The sequence below is a fragment of the Rana temporaria genome, chromosome 5 (genome assembly GCF_905171775.1).
Source record: "Rana temporaria chromosome 5, aRanTem1.1, whole genome shotgun sequence".
Classification (NCBI taxonomy): Eukaryota; Metazoa; Chordata; class Amphibia; order Anura; family Ranidae; genus Rana; species Rana temporaria.
Window position 1 is genome coordinate 348,303,691 of NC_053493.1, and position 22,683 is coordinate 348,326,373.

The 22,683-nt window shown below is 45.5% G+C and overlaps 1 protein-coding gene across 2 annotated transcripts in view; it reads right to left on the bottom strand.

Moving 5' to 3' along the window:
- Positions 1 to 6,935, bottom strand: part of SNX16 (sorting nexin 16) — a 59,655-nt gene extending 52,720 nt beyond the window's left edge. The window contains exon 1 of one of the 2 annotated variants that reach the window (XM_040354517.1): positions 6,770 to 6,935. The gene's annotated coding sequence lies outside the window, so the exon portion shown is untranslated. The remainder of the gene's footprint in view (positions 1 to 6,769) is intronic. The other variant, XM_040354516.1, reaches the window with a different exon arrangement.
- Positions 6,936 to 22,683: the final 15,748 nt, after the last annotated feature.

A 22,683-nucleotide genomic window follows, 5' to 3' on the forward strand; every position in this document is an offset into this window, starting at 1 on the left:
CCGAAGTGCCCGCCATAATGTCGCAGTCACGAAAAAAAAAAAAAAAAAAAAATCGCTGATCGCCGCCATTAGTAGTAAAAAAATAAAAAAAATTATTATAAAAAATGCAATAAAACTATCCCCTATTTTGTAAACGCTATAAATTTTGCGCAAACCAACCGATAAACGCTTATTGCAGATTTTTATACCAAAAATAGGTGGAAGAATACGTATCGGCCTAAACTGAGGAAATTTTTTTTCCTTATATATATATATTTTTGGGGGATATTTATTATAGCAAAAAGTAAAAAATATTGAATTTTTTTCAAAATTGACGCTCTATTTTTGTTTATAGCGCAAAAAGTAAAAACCCGCAGAGGTGATCAAATACCACCAAAAGAAAGCTCTATTTGTGGGAAAAAAAAAGGACGCCAATTTTGTTTGGGAGCCACGTCGCACGACCGCGCAATTGTCAGTTAAAGCAACGCAGTGCCGAATCGCAAAAACTGGCCGGGTCTTTTAGCTGCCTAAAGGTCCGGGTCTTAAGTGGCTAAAAGGTTGGGCACCCTTGCACTAGGGGTAATGAGCATTTAACCATTTAAACTTTTTTTTTGGCAATTCCCTAAATTGGGATTTAACACATGATAAAACAAACAAAAGAAAAAGATAACCAAATCTGAGAGACAAAATAACAATCAACTTCCTGCATGAATCAAAGGAAGCGTTCAAGGAATAATCTCTACCGTTTATTATGAATACAAAACCATTGTGAAAATCTGCTGCTCGGTTCTGGCAAGACAGTTCCCAATTTCCGAGAACAGTCCACTCCCTTCAAATGCCAATGTTTTCCTGGAATGGCATTCGTCTATCAGGGTGTCCCTAATCTTGTTATGTCATTGCAGGATCAGGTCCTTGGGAAAGGTCTCTCATTTCTTCAGTCACTTATTTATTTGTTCCAGGTAATTACATATTGTACACTCACATCACTCCCTGCCCTCAAGGTGCTTACGATCTAAGATCGCTATCTCACATACATACACATACTAAGGCCAATTCAGAGAGCAGCAACCTACCAACGTGCGAGAGAAAACTGGAGTACCTGGAGGAAGCCCGTTCAAGTACAGGGAGAACATGCAAACTCCATGCAGACAGTGTCCTGATCATAAAATACCAGAAACAAAGGCAAGAAAGGGACTTTTTAACCACTTAAGAGCTGGAAGATTTTCCCCCTTAATGAACTGGCCATTTTCTGCGATACGGCACTGCGTTGGTTTAACCGACAATTGCGCGGTCGTGCGACGCTGTACCAAAAAAAAAATTTGACGTCCTTTTTATCCCACAAATAGAGCTTTCTTTTGGTAGTATTTGATCACCTCTGCGGTTTTTATTTTTTGCTCTATAAACAATAAAAGAGCGACAATTGTGAAAAGAAAAGCAACATTTTTTACTTTTTGCTATAATAAATATCCCCCAAAAATATATTAAAAAAACAAATTTCTTCCTCAGTGTAGGCCGATATATGTTCTTCTACATTTTTTTTTTTTTACCAAAAATATCGCAATAAGCGTATATTGATTGGTTTGTGAATTTGCGGGAACCACAGACGAGCCGACCTGCCACAGTACGATGAGGGCGGCTGGTCGGCAAGTAGTTAAAGGGGTTGTAAAGGTAAACGTTTTTTTGTGCTTTTGTGAGGAGGAGCAGAGACGGCCGCCGAGGGACACCAGAAGACAGGATTCGGGGACACTCTGTGCAAAACAAGCTGCACAGTGGAGGTAAGTATAACATATTTGTTATTTTTTTTTTATTCTGCCTTTAGTGTCCCTTTAATTTAAAGATTAATGATGTGCTTTAGTTATACTGACATCTGAGATACACAACGAATGCTGCCATTGTTTACTCCTGGAAAATGCTAGTCGCCTGGCTGAATTTCTCCGTCTTGAGTCAAGGTACTGGGTCAGATATTCCTGCTCTTCATTGCCAGTGGATTCTTTAGCGCTATATAATTCTACACAGTACCATGTAACAAGTTATAGTTACCCGCACTGTGGGTGCAGCGCAGTGTACCAGTGGTTTAACAGCACTGAGCCATAGATTTCTATTACATCTTGCAGGCGTGGTTGCACTTTCTGAAATTGCACCAAACCCACATTGTCATACTGACGTATATATTTGAAATCAAATCTTTATTATTTTGTGAAAATAACATGGTGTGGGTGGATTTCTGTCAGTCGCAGACCATGTCACGCCCCTACAGCCTGTGTCTTAAGAGGGAGGTGAAGCCTCAATTGATCTACATGTAATATCCCGCCTCCACTGTGTTTAGCTGGTTAGTGGGCACAAAGGAGGAAAGGAGTGGGCTGTCATTTACCACTGTGTATACAACCACATGTTTCACTCTATAGTCACATGGGCTGCTCAGATGTTATAGGAAGGAAATTCTCAGTATAGAAACTCACTGAAAACTGAGCATGTGCAGAGCTGCCACCACAGCTGCTAAATCCCTTCCTAAATTGGGGACATGAACAGAAGGGTGAACACCCCACTATATTTCTGTTCTGCGTTTCCAATAACACATCATACTTAAAATGTATTAAATAAGTCTTACCATTTAGATTCTTTGGAGCAGGGGTATACAATTACATACACATACACATGAAATTATATAGAATAGCTTTCATGATTTGATTTAGGGAAAAAAAATGTAAGCGCAACATACAATGCACCATCCAAGCCTTGACATTTTAAACCAATTGTTAGGACAGACAGAGTACACATCTAGTTTACACAAACTACTGACATCTGCCAGCACAGTGCAGACAGAGGTAAAGTGGACCTTCCCAATCCCCCCTCCCTCTATCAACAATGGACATTGTTTCACTGCCCCCTTCAGAGATGTACCACATGGTTTGGGTCCCTAGAAAGCCCTGCAGTACATCTGCACATGCGCTGGATTTCCCTGGTCATCTGCGCATGCGCAGGGTTTCCTGAACAAATACAGCTACATCTGCCACCACTTGCCACCCAAGGACATCCCTGTACGTCCTTGAGTTGCAGTGGTTATACCGGAATGATTTCTGCAGCTACAGGCATCGGGTGGGTATCTTTTTTGCAATGCTCTTTTTTTTTGTAAAAGTGATCCTACATCTAATTAGCTGCTAGATTGCTTTTACAGGGATGACCCCCACTCCCCGCTGTATTCTTGGGCTCTCCCGTTCCACGAGGAACCTGGGATTGCAAGCAGCGGTTCCCCCGGCTGACCATGGAGATCAAGGACTGGAAAGTCCCCGATAATCTCTATGCTCTAGCGATCTACGCCATGTCTGGGACCACCTCACCCCCCCCCAGCTGTCTCCTGGGAGACACACAGGTCCCAGAAGACAGCAGGGACCAGTCAGGACACACAGCGTGACTCACGCATGCGCAGTTGGGAACTAGGAAGTGAAACCGCAAGGCTTCACTTCTTGATTCCCTTACTCAAGATGCCACCACTTGCCACCCAAGGACATCCCTGTACGTCCTTAAGTTGCAGTGGTTATACCAGGATGATTTCTGCAGCTACAGGCATCGGTGGGGGACCTTTTTTTTTTGCAATGCTTTTTTTTTGTAAAAGTGATCCTACAGCTAATTAGATGCTAGATTGCTTTAACAGGGCTGACCCCTTTGCGCTGCATTTTCGGGTTCTCCCGTTCCACGAGGAACCTGGGATTGCAAGCAGTGGTTCAACCGACTGACCATGGAGATCGAGGACCGGAAAGTCCCTGATGATCTCTATGGTCTAAGACCCTGGAAGCAAAGAGTAAATCAGTCACTTCCAATTTCAGTTTTCTGTTTACTGGACAGTAAAGCAGCCAATCAGACCGATCTATGTCTGATCAGCCGCTTTGGAGGGCAGAGGAGAGACGTGGGATTTAATAGACCCTATATCTCTCCATAAAGAGGACCTGTCACGGACCATGCTATCACAAGAGATGTTGTTCATCCCTTATTATAGCAATGAAAAAAAAATTGGACAGAAAAAAAAAAAAAAAAAACAGAACCTTTTAAATAAAATAAATAATAACAATACAAAACAAAGTAAAGCACTCCTGCCACCCTTTGTGCTCACATGCAAAAGGGAATGCATACATGGGTTGAGCACCCATATGGAGGTTTTTCGGTCCCGTAATTTGGCGCTGTTCCATGAGTGTACACAATTTTTAACCATGTTAGGCATCTATTTACTTGGCATAACATCATTTTTTTTAATATATTTTACTGAACAATTGGGTGTTATATTGTGTTTTTGCATGTTAAAACTCATTAAATTGTATTATCTCTAAAAAAATTGCATTTGAAAAACCACTGTGCAAATATCGTGTGACATAAAAATATGCAACACCCTCCATTTTTCTCTCTAGAGCCTTTGCTGAAAAAAAAATATATATAATGTTTGGGGTTTCAAGTAGTTTTCTACCCAAAAAAATAAAGATTGTTTAAATATTTTTACACATAGGAGAGGACTTTGACAGCTGCCGGTGCCACGGCTGTGCCCCAGCCAATCAGGAGGAGAGTCCAGGATGGCCGAGGGAATCATGGCCATCGCTGGATAGAGAAAGGGCTAAGGGTAAGTTTTAGGGGGTGCTGGGGGGGCCTGCTATACACAAAGGGCTAGATTTAGAGAGAATTTACGCCGGCGTATCTATTGATACGCCGCGTAAATTCAAATTTGCGCCGGCGTATCTTCTATCTGTATTCAGAAAGCAAGATACGATTTCAGCGTAGAATATGCAAATTAGCTGGATACGACGATTCAGAAACATGCGTGTGCCCGGCGGAATGTTTTACGTCGTTTGCGTAAGGCTTTTTCCAGCGTAACGTTGCTCCTGCTATATGAGGAGCAACCAATGTTAAGTATTGACGTCAGGCCAGCGTCGAATTTTGCTTTGTTTACGAATAGGGCTTTGCATAAATTACGTCTACGTCGAAAGCATTGACGATTTGCGGCGTAATTTCGAGCATGCCCACTGGGATTCTTTCACGACGTCATTTACATGGGGTCATGTTTTATTTACATAAAACACGCCCACCTCTTCAGAATTTGAAGCGCTTACGCCGGCAGATGTCCGCTACACCGCCGTAACTTAGGACGCAGATTCTTTGTGAATCCAGCCCCAGCCTTTACTAAGTTACGGCGGCGTAGCGTATCTCTGATACGCTACGCCCGCACAAACTTACGGCGGGCTTTATGAATCTAGCTCAAAAGGTTTTTTCATCTTAAAGCGGCGTTCCACCCAGAAATGGAACTTCCGCTGATCTGGTTCCTCCCCCCCCCTCCGGTGTCACATTTGGCACCTCTCAGGAGGAGGTGGAGGGGGGAGCAGATACCTGATCCAGGTCATTTCAATCACTTCCGGGAAAAGAGCGCTGAAGTATTCGTAGCGATCTACTCCATGTCCGCCCCCCTCCCCCGCTGTCTTCTGGGAGACACACAGGACGCACAGCGCGACTCATGCATGCACAGTAGGGAACCAGGAAGTGATACCGCAAGGCTTCACTTCTTAATTCCCTTACTGAAGATGCCGACGCCTCCATCCGAGAGGCGAGGGACGGGTCGGCTTTGGGTGACATCGCGGGCACCCAGGACAGGTAAGCGTCCTTATTTTAAAAGTCAGCAGCTGCAGTATTTGTAGCTGCTGACTTTTAAATTATTATTTTTTCCACCTAAAAATAAACTTTTAACATTGCATTTATGAGATTAATGACAATTAGAATCGGCTGTTTTTTTTAAAAAAAATACGTCCGTACATACCGTTTCCTATATGTGTTCTCACCGCCGCTTCCCGGTATGATGGTCGGGGCTGGGCGTTCCTAATTGATTGACAGGCATCCAACCGACGCATACAGTGCGTCACGAAATGCCGAAAGAAGCCGAACGTCGGTGCGGCTCTATACGGCGCCTGCGCAACGACGTTCGGCTTCTCGTGACGCGATGTATGCGTCGGTCGGATGCCTGTCAATCAATTAGGATGCCCAGCCCATCATACCCGGAAGCGGCGGTGAGAACTTATATAGGAAACGGTATGTACGGACGTATTTTTTTTTTTAAAAAAAACAGCCGATTCTAATTGTCATTAATCTCATAAATGCAATGTTAAAAGTTTATTTTTAGGTGAACCTCCACTATAAAGATAAAAAAAAAAAAAAAAACTTCTCTCTTTACAACACCTTTAATTTTATATTGAGTTATAATCCCTGTCCTGTCCCATAGCCAAAACAGGAAGTGCTGGTTGTCACCAGAACTAGTGTCCCCATTGGAAGATTTCCCCTCCATTCCTGTTCTGGTAACAACCCAAAATTTAGGATTGTTTTTCCCCATTTTCGGCGATAATGGTAAACAGGACACATAGAGAGGGTGAATCTCTCTAACGGGGACACAGACAGCAATACAAACCTGACAGGGCTTCTAACTCCTCGCCACACACAAAATAGAAAAACAAAATTGCAATGAATAATACGCCAATATTACATAGAAGGGAAAGGCTGAGCAGTACAAAGTGAAGCTGGAAGTTGTGCAATGTAAATGGGGACATGTCACAAACAGAAGGAAGGTGTTATCCCTATTTGGTTGTAAAGTGCAAATACACGTTAAGAATAAAGTGAGAGTTCCTGAGCTCCTCGGTGATGTCAGCGGACACTCGGGGATGATTCCCTCAGAACTACACCGTACTATCATAGGACTAAACACATGCCGTCCCCCCAGTGCAGGGAGTACAGTGGTTGTCATGGCTCCCTATAGTCAGCACTGTACCTGTCCTGGTCTCAGGTCCCTCCGCTCCTCTGTGATAGGAAGAAAAACATGCAGCTTCATTCCCCTGCCCAGCTCAGGCGACTACACGATCTATTCCTCTACAACCAAACCTCACTCCGGATCACAACCAAGCCTCCACCTGAGAACAGAGCCAAGCCTCGTTCTGAAACCAGGAAGTTTCACTAATCCTGGTTCCCGCCTCCCCTGTACACTCTCCTAGGACATTCCAAACAAGAATTTACAAACTTGTAGAATGTCTGTAAAAGGAGCGCTTCTTCCAGTGTAGAAAATTGAAAAACCTCTGCTTTGTTTAACCACTTCCATACCAGGCACTTACGCACCTTCCCGCCCAAGCCAATTTTCAGCTTTTAGCACTATCGCACTTTGAATGGCAATTGCGCGGTCGTGCGACGTGGCTCCCAAACAAAATTGGCGTCCTTTTTTCCCCACAAATAGAGCTTTCTTATGGTGGTATTTGATCACCTCTGCGATTTTTTTTTCTGCGCAACAACTAAAAAAAGACTGACAATTTTGAAAAAAAATTAAGTTTTTATTTTTTTCTGTTAATTTTTTTGTAAATAAGTAAGTTTTCTCTTTCAATTACGGGCACTGATATGGCGGCACTGATGGGCACCGATGAGATGGCACTGATGGACATCGATGAGGTAGTACTGACGGGCACAGATGAGGTGGCACTGATTGGCGGCGCTGGTATGCGGCACTGATGGGCACACATAGGCGGCACTGATGGGCACACATAGGCGGCACTGATGGGCACACATAGGCAGCACTGATGGGCACTCATGGGCGGCACTGGGCACTCATAGGCGGCACAGATGGGCACTCATGGGCAGCACTTATGGGTGGCACTGATGGGCACTGATAGGTGGGCACTGGGCATGGATGGGCACTGTGGGGTGGCACTGATGGACACTGTGGGGTGGCACTGATGGACACTGTGGGGTGGCACTGATGGACACTGGGGTGGCACTGATGGACACTGTGGGGCAGCACTGATCTACCCATGTTGCCAGTCAGTGCCCATTTGTGAGCACTGATTGGCATCTTTTTTTTTTTAAAGCTTTTTTTTTTCAAGACTTTTTTTTTTTTTTTTTTAATTTTATGTGCCCTTCCCTGGTGGTCCAGTGTGGCGATCCGAGGGGGGGCTGCGCTGATAAACAATCAGCGCGAATCCCCCCTGTCAGGAGAGCCGCAGATCGGCTCTCCTCTACTCGCGTCTGTCAGACGCGAGTGAGGAAGAGCCATCAACGGCTCTTCCTGTTTAAATCGTGATCAGCCGTGATTGGACGCGGCTGATCACGTGGTAAAGAGTCTCCGCCGGAGGCTCTTTACTGAGATTGGAGATGCAGGGTGTCAGACTGACACCCCGCATCACCGATCACCGCGCTGCGCGCCCCCACGGGCGCGCGCGGCATGAAATCCTGCAGGACGTCCATGGACGTCCAGTCAGGATTTCAAAACCACTTCCCGGACGTAAATCGGCCATAGGCCGGGCGGGAAGTGGTTAACCTCCGGATGATTTACCCCCTTTCACGACCAGGACATTTTTTGTGTCACCGCACTGCGTTATTATAACTGACAATTTCGCGGTCGTGCGACGCTGTACCCAAACAAAATGTATTTCATTTTTTTCCTCACAAATAGACCTTTCTTTTGGTGGTATTTGATAGCCTCTGTGGTTTTTATTTTTATAAACAAAAAAAAGAGTGAACATTTTGAAAAAAATAAATAAACAAAAAACAATATTTTTTTACTTTCTGCTATCTAACACATCAAATAAATAAATAGAAAATCGAATTTCTTTATCAATTCAGGTCAATATGTATTCTGCTACAATTTTTTTGGGGGAAAAAATCCCAATAAGAGTATAATAAATGGTTTGCGCAAAAGTTATTGCGTCTACATACTGTTGGATATATATATATATATATATATATATATTTTTTTACTAGTAATGGTCAGCAACATTTATTATTGTTATATTGCGCTGGCCAGTCGGGACACTAACTGACACTTTTGTCACTTTTTAGGGACCAGTGACACTAATGCCCTGTACACGCGATCAGAATTTCCGATGGGATAAAATCGGATGAAATTTTCTGTCAGAATTCCGTTCAAGCTGTCTTGCATACACACTGTCAGACCAAATTCCGACCGTCCAAAACGCGGTGACGTAAAACACTACCACGAGCCGAGAAAAGTTCAATGCTTCCGAGCATGCGTGGTTTGACTTGATTCTGAGCATGTGTGTTTTTTTCTCCGTCGGAGTTCCACACAGACGATCGGAATTTCTATAGGAAAAAAATAAAACATGTTCTATTTCTAAACTCCGACGGAAAAAAGTCTGGTGGAGCCCACACACGGTCGGAATATCTGATGAATAAATTCCGTCAGACTTTTTTCATCGGAAATTCTGATCGTGTGTACAGGGCATAAGACATTGATTTACACCTATGCATTTTTAGCGCTTTTGGCATTTTGGAGATTTGCACTACAGGCCATTTTACATGGTTTCCTGTGGAACACGTTCTGTAGAGCAAATCTGCAAAATGCAAAAAGCACTAAGCAGGCGTAGGTGTGAAACAAGCATAATACAGTGATCAGTGCTAAAAAATATGCACTGTCACTGTACCAATGACACTGGCTGGGAAGGGGTTAACATCAGGGGCAATCAAAGGGTTAAATGTGTGCCGGACCAGTGCTTTACTGCTGTAGGGGATGTGCTTGTACTAGTGGAAGGCATGGATCGATGCCCCCGCTTTGCAGAGACACAGGATCCATGCCTTCTGTACTGACAGAGCGGCGATCTGCCTTGTTTACATAGGCAGACCACCATTCTGCCTATGCTCCAAAGCATTGGCGGGTGGCGGTGCACAAGGAGAGCCACCTTACCGACCGTATATATACACTGGGCTAGATTCAGATAGGTTAGCGGATCTTTAGATCCGCGTAACCTATCTGATTTACGATCCGCCACCGCAAGTTTTTGAGGCTTAATTCAGAAAGCACTTACCTCAAAACTTGCGGCGGCGTATCGTAAATCCCCCGGCGAAATTTAAAATACCGCGGCTAGGGGGCGTGTAGAATTTAAATCAGGCGCGTCCCCGCGCCGAACGAACTGCACATGCGCCGTCCGCTAAATTTCCCAGCGTGCATTGCTCCAAATGACGTCGCTAGGACATCATTGGTTTCGACGTGAACGTAAATTACGGCCATCCGTATTCGCGAACGACTTACGCAAACGACGTAAAAAAATCAAAATTCGACCCGGGAACGACGGCCATACTTAACATAGGATACGCCGCATATAGCAGGGGTAACTATCCGCCCGAAAAAGCCGAACGCAAACAACGTAAAAAAAAAACGCTGGGCGGGCGTTCGTTTCTGAATCGGCGGAAATCCTAATTTGCATATTCGTCGCGTGAAAAAAACGAAACGCCACCCAGCGTCTGGCCTGGAATTGCAGCCTAAGATCCGACGGTGTAAGTCACTTACACCTGTCGGATCTTAGGGAGATCTATGCGGAACCTAAATTCTATGAATCAGCCGCATAGATCCGACCGGCGGAACTCAGAGATACGACGGCGTATCAGGAGATATGCCGTCGTATCTCTATCTGAATCTGGCCCACTGTGTGCACAATTATTAGGCAAGTTGTATTTTTAAGGAGTAATTTCATTATTGAACAACTATCAATCCAATCCAAAATGTTTATAAACCTCGAACCTGGGAGTTGATTTTGAGTCGTCTTCAACCTAAAACGGTCCAAATAGCTCATCTTTAACCACTTAAGGACTGCTGCACGACAGCTGGCAGTGGGGCTGAGCACATGGCCGGCCTTAGGTGTTCAGGCGCCCTGTGCGAGCTAATCCTGTGGCGCCCCCCCCCCCCATCTTCACCCCTCGCCCCCTGGTCACCTAAACATACACAAAGAGGAACAAAAATATTTGCAATATTTTTAACAGTTTGCACCCCTTTACATTACACATCCCCCTGCACCTCTGGACCCCTTTACATTACACAGCACCCTGCACCTCTGGACCCCTTTACATCACACAGCACCCTGCATCACTGGACCCCTTGACATTACACAAACCCCCTCAGTGCAAATTCCTCCCATTCAGTACCTCAGATCAGCGTGCGGCAGCACATGCACAGAAGGTCCCCTCCCCCTCTGTACACATAAACAGTGAGGAGGGGGAGGCGGCTTCACTCGGCTGTGCCTGTGTGACATCAGGTGTTCTGTGAGAAGTGCCGAACACAGCTAATCAGGACAGCTCAGCCGCAACCGTGAGAGGAGGGGGATGGATGGTGCAGCGATGTCACCCCGCTCCCCCCCCCCCAACCCTTTGTATCGCGGTATCTGCCTGTGCCTGGAGTCTCTCTGCAGCTCTTTTTTGCCGCGGTGCTGCCTAAAGTCACAGAGTGTCGGCGGCGCTGTTACCGCTTAAGTCACGGAGGGGGGCCCCCCCAGTGTGTGGCACCCCGGTGCAGCCCGCCACCCACTTAGTACGGCTCTGGCCGCACGGCGCCCCTGTTGCCCATGGCGCCCTGTGCAGCCGCACAGCTCGCACACCCCAAAGGCCAGCCCTGGCTGAGCACTGCGCTGGGTCTCCTGGGCACTTGTAAAAGCACGACCAGTGTGCATGAGGACTTAACTGCATCAACCGAAAATATCAAATAAGCAATAGTAAGCATTGACATGTGTGTCCTATGTGGTTTAGTCATGTTTTTGAAACCAGAGGACACTTTTACATGAACTTTGGATATATTTTCAGTGTGTCTGTAAAGCAGTAGATGCAATCACATGTTCATGTGCACTGAAAACACATCCAAATTTCCTTGGAAGTGCTGACATAAAAGAAAAGAATTGGAAGCATTTTAGGATGTGTTGCAATACTGTCAAGTGCAAAGGAAAAAACAAGGGAACCATTGTAGTGTATACTCAACTATAAAGTGACCCTGTTGCCTGACCATTTATTTCAACATCAATCTTCCCATAAGAGGTATAGGTGTATATAACATATTTTTTTTCTCTGTAAACGCCTCCCTTTTGTACACATCTAAAAGTCCTGATATTGCCGCTCGGTGTCGCCATCTTTGACACAATGTCAGCAGAATCAGAGCTCAATACTCGAGTGACACTCTACTGTAAAGTATTCATACAGTAGCTACATAAAAGATAATTAAACTTAATTCTCTGCAGCTTCACTCTATCATTCAACATTGCCAATCTTTATGCTAGCATTAGTAAATAGATAGGAAGGTATATTATATTTACTTATTTTTTTGTTTTTGTTTTATTTCTTCAGTTACTTTCTAGTTTCCTGGTCTTTTTAACTACATCCCCAGAGTATTCATGAGGTGGGGAGGGGTTTTCTCAGCAGAGCAAACCTTTCTGCCTGCATCCCTTAGCATTTCTGACCACGGCCATCTTGAGTAAGGGCAGATAGATTCCAGAAAGTAAATGCTACTTGAATCATCTGCCCTTACTCAAGATGGCCGTGGTCAGAAATGCTAAGGGATGGGGGGGTTTCAAAGAGATTTCTCAGCAAAATAAAGCATGGAGACATGGATGGATGGGTGAGTTTGCTTTGAATGGAAAAAATAAATAAATAGCGTTTTTGGTTTGTAGTGCTCAGATGCAGTGTACCTTAGTTTTAGGGATATGAGGAGTAAAGTTGCTGAGCCAGCCAGCCACTATTCAGACAGTCCTAGAAGAGTAGAGGTCTATGAAGTACAAAAAGGGAGGAGGATGTGCTAAGGAATTTACTCTCCTGAAGAAGTCAAGTTTGCCAATAAGTTCAATATTTTTACATAGAAAGGCGCTACACTGCAAAAAAGCACACAGAGGGCCAGATTCACGTAGAAGTGCGGCGGCGTAACGTATCGTAGATACGTTACACCGCCGCAAGTTTTCATCGCAAGTGCCTGATTCACAAAGCACTTGCAATGAAAACCTACGCTGGCGGCCTCCGGCGCAAGTCCGCGTAATTTAAAGGGGCGTGTGCCATTTACTGTGTGTAAACACAGAGCTCCACGTCCTGTCAGGGAGAGGAGACCGATGCTGTGTCCCTTGTACATAGGGACACAGATCGGTCACCTCCCCCAGTCACCCCCTCCCCCTACAGTTAGAACACTCGCTAGGCTAGGCTACACATTTAACCCCTTCCCCGCCCCCTAGTGGTTAACCCCTTCCCTGCCAGTCACATTTATACAGTAATCAATGCATATTTATAGCACTGTTCACTGTATAAATGTGAATGGTCCCAAAAGTGTCCGATGTGTCCGCTATAATGTCGCAGTCCTGAAAAAAAATCGCAGATCGCCGCCATTCCTAGTAAAAAAAAATAAAAAAAAATCATAATTATTTCCGCTATTTTGTTGGCAATATAACTTTTGTACAAACCAGTCACTATACGGTTATTGCGATTTTTTTTTTTTACTAAAAATATGTAGAAGAATACGTATCGGCCTAAACGGAAATAAAAATTTTTTTTTTAAAAAAAATGGGATATTTATTATAGCAAAAAGTAAAAAATGTTTCTAAATTTACGCTCTTTTTTTGTTTATAGCCCAAAAAATAAAAACTGCACAGGTGATCAAATACCACCAAAAGAAAGCTCTATTTGTGGGAAAAAAAGGACGTAAATTTTGTTTGGGAGCCACGTCGCGCGACTGCGCAATTGTCAGTTAAAGCGACACAGTGCCGTAAGCTAAAATTTCGTCTGGGCAGGAAGGGGGTTTATGTGCACAGTAGACAAGTGGTTAAAGAAAAATTTCTGGTATGGTATGTTTATACATAGTTACATTGGGCCTGCTTGGACCAATGTACAGTAACTATGCTCGGTAAGTACCATACCTCAGGGCCGGCCCTACCATGGGACCCGATGGGACCATGGTGCCAGGCGGCATTTAAGAGGGGCGGCATCCTGGACCAGTAAGCAGGAGTAGAGCAGAGCCGATGCTGGTCGACGGTGCGCTGTGCGCTGCCTCCTGCACTGGTTGCTATAATAGCTTGCCGGCTGGTGCCTAGCAACCAGTGATGTCAGAAGCCGTGGCCGCCCCAGCATTCAGAGCGCTCTGCCTCCGCGCCAATCAATTGCTCCGCCCACCTATTCCATCACCAGCATGAGGGAAGGAAGGGTCTGAAGAGAGCTGCCTATGACAGTGTGAGCTGAGCCAGGGGCAGATCCAGGGGGGGGGGGGTGACAACTGGTCAATGGCCCCCCGAGAAAAAAAAATGGTAAACAGGCTGTGCTGATGCTGACCCCCCCCATCAGCCGTTGCTGACAGGCTCTGTGAAGGGAGTCGAGGGACACAGGCAGAGCCGCAGCTGCGGGGGATTTCCACCCCTCCTTGAGCCGAGCAGCTGGGAAACTAACATAAGAGGATTATAGGACATATAGTCCCTGATACCAGCAGGCCCAGGATGCAGCCCCCCACATGCCAAGCGGGAGGAGGGGAGAGGAGGACTGTGAGAACTTGAGAAGAGGAACCATGAGGTTGTCGGGTGGAGGGAGCCAGAGAGAAAGTGCCAGTGATTTTACTAGGCAAGGTAAGAACTTAACTCGAGGGAGGGGAGGGATGCAGGCTTCCATAGAGGTACAGGACTTTATTACTGGCTGCTTCCACTCCTACCCTGTCCTCCCCTCCACCTGGTCGCTCCTACCCTGTCCTCCCCTCCACCTGGTCGCTCCTACCCTGTCCTCCCCTCCACCTGGTCGCTCCTACTCTGTCCTCCCCCCCACCTGGCTGCTCCTTCCCTGTCCTCCCCTCCACCTGGCTGCTCCTACTCTGTCCTCCACTCCACCTGGCTGCTCCCACTCTGTCCTCCACTCCACCTGGCTGCTCCCACCCTGTCCTCCCACTCTGTCCTCCCCACCTTGCTGCTCCCGATCTGTCCTCCCCACCTGGCTGCTTCCCACTCTGTCCTCCCCTCCACTTGGCTGCTCCCACTCTGTCCTCCCCTCCACTTGGCTGCTCCCACTCTGTCCTCCCCACCTGGCTGCTCCCACTCTGTCCTCCCCTCCACTTGGCTGCTCCCACTCTGTCCTCCCCTCCACTTGGCTGCTCCCACTCTGTCCTCCCCACCTGGCTGCTCCCACTCTGTCCTCCCCTCCACTTGGCTGCTCCCACTCTGTCCTCCCCTCCACCTGGCCGCTCCCACTCTGTCCTCCCCTCCACTTGGCTGCTCCCACTCTGTCCTCCCCTCCACCTGGCCGCTCCCACTCTGTCCTCCCCTCCACTTGGCTGCTCCCACTCTGTCCTCCCCTCCACTTGGCTGCTCCCACTCTGTCCTCCCCTCCACTTGGCTGCTCCCACTCTGTCCTCCCCTCCACTTGGCTGCTCCCTTATGATGTTAATAAAAACCTGTCCCTGTAGTACAGTGCCCATATGCTAATTATGATTAAGCTTCTCCTATGGAGTTAATGTCCACTTCAGAAAAGAAACCCCACTTTTTATACCACAACCTGTATAACTAGAGAATGTTCTCTTAACCACTTCCATACCGGGCACTTACGCACCTTCCTGCCCAAGCCAATTTTCAGCTTTCAGCACTGTCGCACTTTGAATGACAATTGCGCGGTCGTGCTACACTGTACCCAAACAATTTTTTTTATCATTTTGTTCCCACAAATAGAGCTTTCTTTTGGTGGTATTTGATCACCTCTGTGGTTTTTATTTTTTGCGCTATAAACAAAAGAAGAGTGACAATTTAAAAAAAAAAACACAATATCTTTTACTTTTTTATTTAATAAATATCACAATTTTTAAAAAAAAAACGTTTTTTTCCCTCAGTTTAGGCCGATACGTATTCTTCTACATATTTTTGGTAAAAAAAATCGCAATGATCATATATTGATTGGTTTGCGCAAAAGTTATAGCGTTTACAAAATAGGTGATAGATTTATGGCATTTTTATTTTATTAATTTTTTTACTAGTATTGGCGGCGATTTGCGATTTTTTTACTGTCACCGTGACATTGCGGCGAACACACTTTTGACACGTTTTTGGCGCCATTCACATTTATACAGCGATTAATGCGATAAATATGCACTAATTACTGTATAAATGTGACTGGCATTCAAGGGGTTAACACTAGGGGGTGAGGGAGGGGTTAATATGTATACCTGTATTGTGTTCTAACTGTGGGGGAAGTGACCGATCTATGTCCCTATGTACAAGAGACACAGATCGGTCTCCTCTGTCCCTTGACAGGACGTGGAGCTCGTTACCGATCGCGGGTACCTGGCGGACATCGCGACCGCTAGGCATGCGCATCGGCATCTCGGGGACGCGCCGGGCGCGCTCGCGCGCCCCCCAGTGGCCGGAGGAATAAGACGTCCTGTTGAATATTCAGAGTCACAGTGAAGCCGTCATTTGACGATGGCCCGGTGCTCAAGTGGTTAAAATGTTGACGCCAGCAGAAAGGATGATTATTATTATTATTATTATTATTATTATTATTATAATACAGGATTTATATTGTGTCAACAGTTTGCACAGCGCTTTACAATATGTGTTGATTTGGGTGTCCAAGGTTTTGTATGTAAGCCAGGATAGTAGGAATTTGTCTTTAGTAACTTGAACCACTTTTACTATAGTTCTGGAGCACTCTTCACACATTTAATAGTTGTAATGTTTTCTTATTAACAGCTCTCAAATGACACTCCTAGGGAACTTTGGCAGCAGCTTTCAGGTGAACTCGCAGATACTTTGGCTATGTTTCTCAGACAAAGATTACAGTCGGCGCTCTCTGTTCTTACTTTTTCTCTACCAACCTTTCCTTTTTAGAAGCACAGTGGTAATAGACCTCTAAACAGCCTGGGATATATCTTTTTCTACTCTTTTAACTTGGCACACTAAGCACACGGGCTGATTTTACTGGAGCAAAAAGGGCAAAAATGCTGACTACCTGCTTTGTCAAAAGGTTTGTAAAGGTTTGTTTTTTATTTTCTAAATAGGTTCCTTTAACACTAGTGCATTGTTGGTTCACTTACCATTTCCTTCGATTTCCCTTCTAAATGTTTTTTTTCTTTGTCTGAATTTCTCACTTCCTGTTTCTCCTCAGTAAGCTTGCCCCCAACAATGCACTAGTTAACCACTTCCCGACGGCCGTACGACTTTGTACGGCCGCAGGGTGGCTTTAAATCTCTGGGAGGCCGTCTTTTTATGGCCACTGGGGGGCGCGCTCGCGTGCCCGCCGCATTACTGAGATGCCGATGCGTGTGCCTGGCGGCCGCGATGTCCGCCAGGCACCCGCGATCGGCGGTTTCAGAGACAAGGACGTGGATCTGTGTGTGTAAACACACAGATCCACGTCCTGTCAGGGAGAGAGGAGACCGATCTGTGTCTCTTGTACAAAGGGACACAGATCGGTCACCTCCACCAGTCAGTCCCCTTCCCCCACAGTTAGTAACACTATGCAGGGTACACATTTAACACCTCCCTCACCCCCTAGTGTTAACCCCTTCAATGCCAGTCACATTTATACAGTAATTAGTGCATATTTATAGTACTGATCGCAGTATAAATGTGAATGGTGCCAAAAATGTATCAAAAGTGTCCGATGTGTCCGCCATAATGTCGCAGTCCCAATAAAAATCGCAGATCGCCGCCATTACTAGTAAAAAAATAAATAATAAAAAATAATAATTCTGTCCCCTATTTTGTAGGCGCTATAACTTTTGCACAAACCAGTCGCTTATTGCGATTTTTTTATTTTTTTTACCAAAAATATGTAGAATACGTATCGGCCTAGACTGAGAATTTTTTTTCTTTTATTTTTTTTTAAATTTGGCTATTTATTATAGCAACAAGTAAAAAATATAATTTTTTTTTCAAAATTGTCACTCTTTTTTTGTTTATAGCGCAAAAAATAAAAACCGCAGAGGTGATCAAATACCACCAAAAGAAAGCTCTATTTGTGGGAAAAAAAGGACGCCAATTTTGTTTGGGAGCCACGTCGCACGACCGCGCAATTGTCAGTTAAAGCGATGCAGTGCCGGAAGCTGAAATTTCACTGGGCAGGAAGGGGGTATATGTGCCCAGTAAGCAAGTGGTTAAAGGAACCTATTTAGAAAATAAAAAACGAACCTTTACAACCCCTTTAAATTAAAGTCTATTTTTAGTGCGGGCCACAAAAAATAATTTAAAAAACACCCCCGATGATGTCAGTTATAGTAGGGTGGAGTCTATGCTAATTCTCACCATCCTAGTTCCTATGTGATCTGCAGACTATTTTTTACCTTGGAAACTGTTTTATCCTTGTCTGTTTGGACTTATGCTACCTCAATAAACCATCACAGTTTTATGCTGTGTTGGCGTTCTTCTCCTTTCTTTTATCGTACTTGGTAGCGAGAAACTGAGAGAGCCACCTGTGCTGATACTTCCATCATCCTGTTTATATCTAAAGGACGGATCGTATGTATTACGCTTTGCTAGGCTCCTATAACATGGAGTCTAGCCATCTTAAAGGGCACAAGCTTTCTTTTTTCACGGTGGAAGGTGGACTTTTGGTGTTCAATCGTTTATCATCACTGAGACATGAATATTTAGGCACGGCTATTGCACACTCTAGGCCGTGCTGATCGTGGTTGTCTTCCCTGCCGCTTCTCGGCCTTTTGGCTGGGACTAGGTGTGGTATCTGTTCTTATCAGTTGTCAGAGGAGCGCTGAAGCACCTCCATAGGAAGGGTGGATGCAATCCAATGATGTCATTGCACCTGGAAGGATGGTTTCAGCAGGGACTACGCTGTGCTGCCCGACAGAATACTGGGGGCTGGCCCATGGTTGAGTCTGAGCCATCTGGAAGGGTGCTCCTGGTGAGGATGGGTGCTGCGCTTGGTCTTAGTCTTTTTGCCGAGTTCTAGTCTGGCCTTCTGGCTGGCTGGTGTAAGTGCTATCTTTGTCAGCGATCCGGTTGGAGAAGCTGGTAATGCCCTGTATGGTGGAACGGGGTAGGACCATGCAAATCCGCCGGGTTGGCTGGCAGGGGTGGAGGGCTGCACTGGCCGGTCGGGGGGTCGGATATGGAACGAAAAGCCTATGGTGCATGTGCCCCTGGAGTGGCAGTCCAGGGGTATCTGAAGATCACTGTGTGTGAGGGACACATTGATTTAAGATACCACGGTCACTGCACCAGATACACGCTTTTTTTAGCACCTGCCTCCTGGGCCGGGCCTTTTGGCTAGGACCGGAGGAATTTTTTATTCCTGGCCGGAGGGCCTGGTCATTGTTGAACACAATGACCACTTCTTTCACTCTCCTCTTCACTATCCCTTTCCCCCACTTTATTTAATTTAAGCCTGTGTTTGTCACTTTTTTGTCTTTTTTTGTTGTGCACGTTTTGTGTCACTGTGTGATTAGTAGGGTGCGGGTCCTCGGGCCAGCCCTGAACGTCTTGGGAGTAGGTGGACATGGCCTTCTGGCTTAGTTCACTTGTTCTCATGGGGTTTCCCTTCGGGGGAGCCCCACCTAGTACTGGGAGGGTTCTGTTTCGGCAGTCCCTCCGAGGAAGTTGGGTCCGTGTCGGCTTCGGTTGCTCGGACCACAGTACCTCAGTCCCCGTCTGGAGCCTAACGCCCCAGGGGGATCAGGGTTTGGGTCCCTCTTCACAGGAGGACCACTTGAGGTTGCACCCGTCTGCACGTTTTTGTGAACACTCTTTATGTGTGTGCACATTTTTTCTGCACCGGGTGAAGTTTTTTGAGTGTGTTCACACGCCATAGGCTTTAAAAAAAAATAAAAAAAAAAATGAATATTTAAGAACTTTATTTATGTTGCATTTCCTCACGGATTTGAATACGAATATTTGAGTTCATTTTGGTTTTATCACTTGCTATTTTAACGCTGCAATTTTAGGTTATATAGTAAATAAAAAAAACATTCAGCTGCTATATTCACCTGATTTCCACTATTGTCCCCCGCAGACTGGCTGATCCAAGGATACTGCATCACTCCTTTAAAGGGCTCATAGGAACCTCTCCCATTGGAAGGAAGTAGAGAGAAGACATTGCTGAAAATGGCAGCAGATGAAATTTTTCCTCCTCTGAAGTCTGGAGATCATACGACCATCACATTGCCTCCACCTCCCTCCCTGATAGAATATAGAAATAAAGAGAAGATTCTAGAAGTCATCAGCAAGATCACTGGGCTGCTGACAGGAGAGGTTCCCATAAGGTGTCAGGATGTCACTGTCTATTTCTCCATGGAGGAGAGGGAGTATTTAGAAGGACACAGGGATCTCTACAAGGACGTCATTATGGACAATCAGCCTCACATCACCAGATGGGTCCAGTAATGCTGCTAATTCGGCCCGCCGACTTGTTTGCTTTTAAGGCAAATATATATTTCCTTTGATGTAAGTGCAATACTTTGATCACTTTGAATAAAGTTTTAGGGATTTTATGCTATGGTGAGCCTTTTATATTTTGGGGTTATCACCTCCTGGATGGTTGGTCTACATGTCCAAAGAGGTTCCACGGATGGTGTTAAGACCCTGGTTGGGTTTAAAGCCACAAGTGTCACTAACCTTCTGTGATAGGAGGTCTGTGCAAGCTGGTAAGTGAGTACTTTGGAGGTGATAATTGAAGAATCACACACTACAAGGTGGTGGATGGTGCAGAATGCAGATACTGCAAACAGAATACTTTAACTCCTTTTCAGACTTTATTATATCACTGTGTTTGGAGCATTCAGTTTCAATCCTATTAAAAGCGGAACTCCGTCATTTAACTTATTTCCTTTGCGTACAGGATGTCAAGGCTTCACCCCCTTTCTCAAAGGAGAATGCTGTAGAGAGCAGGTGAACATGTTCCCTGTTATGTGGCACTGCTATCTGTAGCATTAAAGCGGAGTTCCCCCCAAAAATGGAACTTCTGTTTTTTGGAACGCTCCCCCCCTCCGGTGTCACATTTGGCACATTTCAGGGGGAGGGGGGGGGGGTGCAGATACCTGTATAATACAGGTATTTGCACCCACTTCCAGGGAGAGACTCCCACGGGAGTCACTCCACTACCCCGCCCCCCCACTGCCTTCTGGGAAACACACTGGTCTCAGGGGACAGCGGGGACCACTGGGAATGCGCCACGCAGTAGGGAACAAAATTAAGTAAATAATATGTAAATGATATAGTCCATGTGTGATGTGGCAGTGAATACTGCTAAAGGAGAAGCCACATCACACATGGACTATATCATTTACATATTATTTATTTAATTTTGTTTATTTATTTATTCATTGCACTTTGGATTATCTCTGCACCATCCACTATCTATGCACTTTTTTGGTCACATTATTAGTGTGTTTTATAGATTATGTGCAAGAATTCACTTTTATTTATTTACTTATTGCTGTGTATTGTAAACGCTGCCAGTTTTTGCTGCATTTTCAACATTGTTTATTTTGGAAGGCTTTGTTTATTTATTCACTGTGTAGTACCGTGTTTCCCCGAAAATAAGCCCGGGTCTTATATTAATTTTGACAACAAAAGACACAGTAGGGCTTATTTTCAGGGTAGGTCTTATGATGCCATGTGCTGTGTCTCTCCCTACCTGCCTGTCACGAATCCCCTATGTAAAAGTGCTTGTAGAATGTTGTTATCACACAATGCAAAACTGCTGCATGCTAATATGTAGTGCCACATACCTTCTTATATCGCCTGTGACACGCCGGAGGTCTGCAGAGGAAGGGGGGCCCGAGATCCCCCGCTGACATCTTGGAGAGGGAGAGATTAGAAGAGTGCAGCCCATCACTTGCTTTGCACGGAGAGGGGGGCCGAGATCCCCCGCTGACATCTCGGAGAGGGGGAGATCAGCTGAGTGCTATTCGCCACTTCCTTAGCCTGCCGAACCTCTCCTCCCTGCTCCGAGCACTGTGGGAGTGGGGGGTGAAATCCCCCCGCTGACAGCGGGGAGGAGAGGAGGAAAGAAGCAGGAGATCAGCTGATCGCAGAGCGGCTGTATTCTGAAGGTACTTGGCACATTTGACACACACAGTCTACACTATACACTACTGCAACGGAGTAGTGTATACACTATACACACAAGCACTCTACACTAGGGCTTATTTTCGGAGAAGGGCTTATATTGCAGCCCTTCCCAAAAATCGGGGTAGGTCTTATTTTCGGGGTAGGTCTTACTTTCGGGGAAACACGGTAGCACGAAAGACTGACTGTTACTCTCTGTATTGGTTTAACTACAATACAAAATGACTAAAAACAGAAGGTGATTACTTGCTATTGGAGACATACATTCCTTGAGTTCCTTGAGTCATTTTCAGTCATTAGAGTAAGCGAGACATTCCCTTAAGCCATTGTTTCAGTCTACCTCAGTCTTTTTACCCTAGAAGAACCTATAAATTTATGTTTAGCACCCAAGGAACCCCTGCTAGTTCATTCGTTTAGTGGAAAAATGCATCTTATATTGGTGATCAGTGTGAAGAATGCTGTTCTTACAGTGGGTATGGGAATGGCACCATTAAAGATCTCTGATGTCATGTAGGGATGAGTTCAGGTGAGTGTGTTTAAAGTTTAGTCTGAACCCACCTACTGTAAATGATCACGCCTGCCATCTGAACTTGGCCAATCACAAGCAGCCGGGCTACATATCCACACCCTTGGTATACCTGCGGCTGCAGGGAGGAAAATGCCTCATCAGTTTATAATTGGAAGGGTACAGGAGACAGCTTTCAGGAGGGATCACTCAGGTGGGTTCAGGCTAAGATCCAAACACACCTGAGCTCATTCCTAGTGTCATGCAGCTGATTCTGCCAAGTGCAAATGGCCTTAGAACTCTGCAGACACCATCAGATGGGAGGTCAGTCAGCCACAGCTCAAGAAACCGCTATTAACCTCTGGAGGAACTTTAGGGTTACACAGAAGCCTGGGT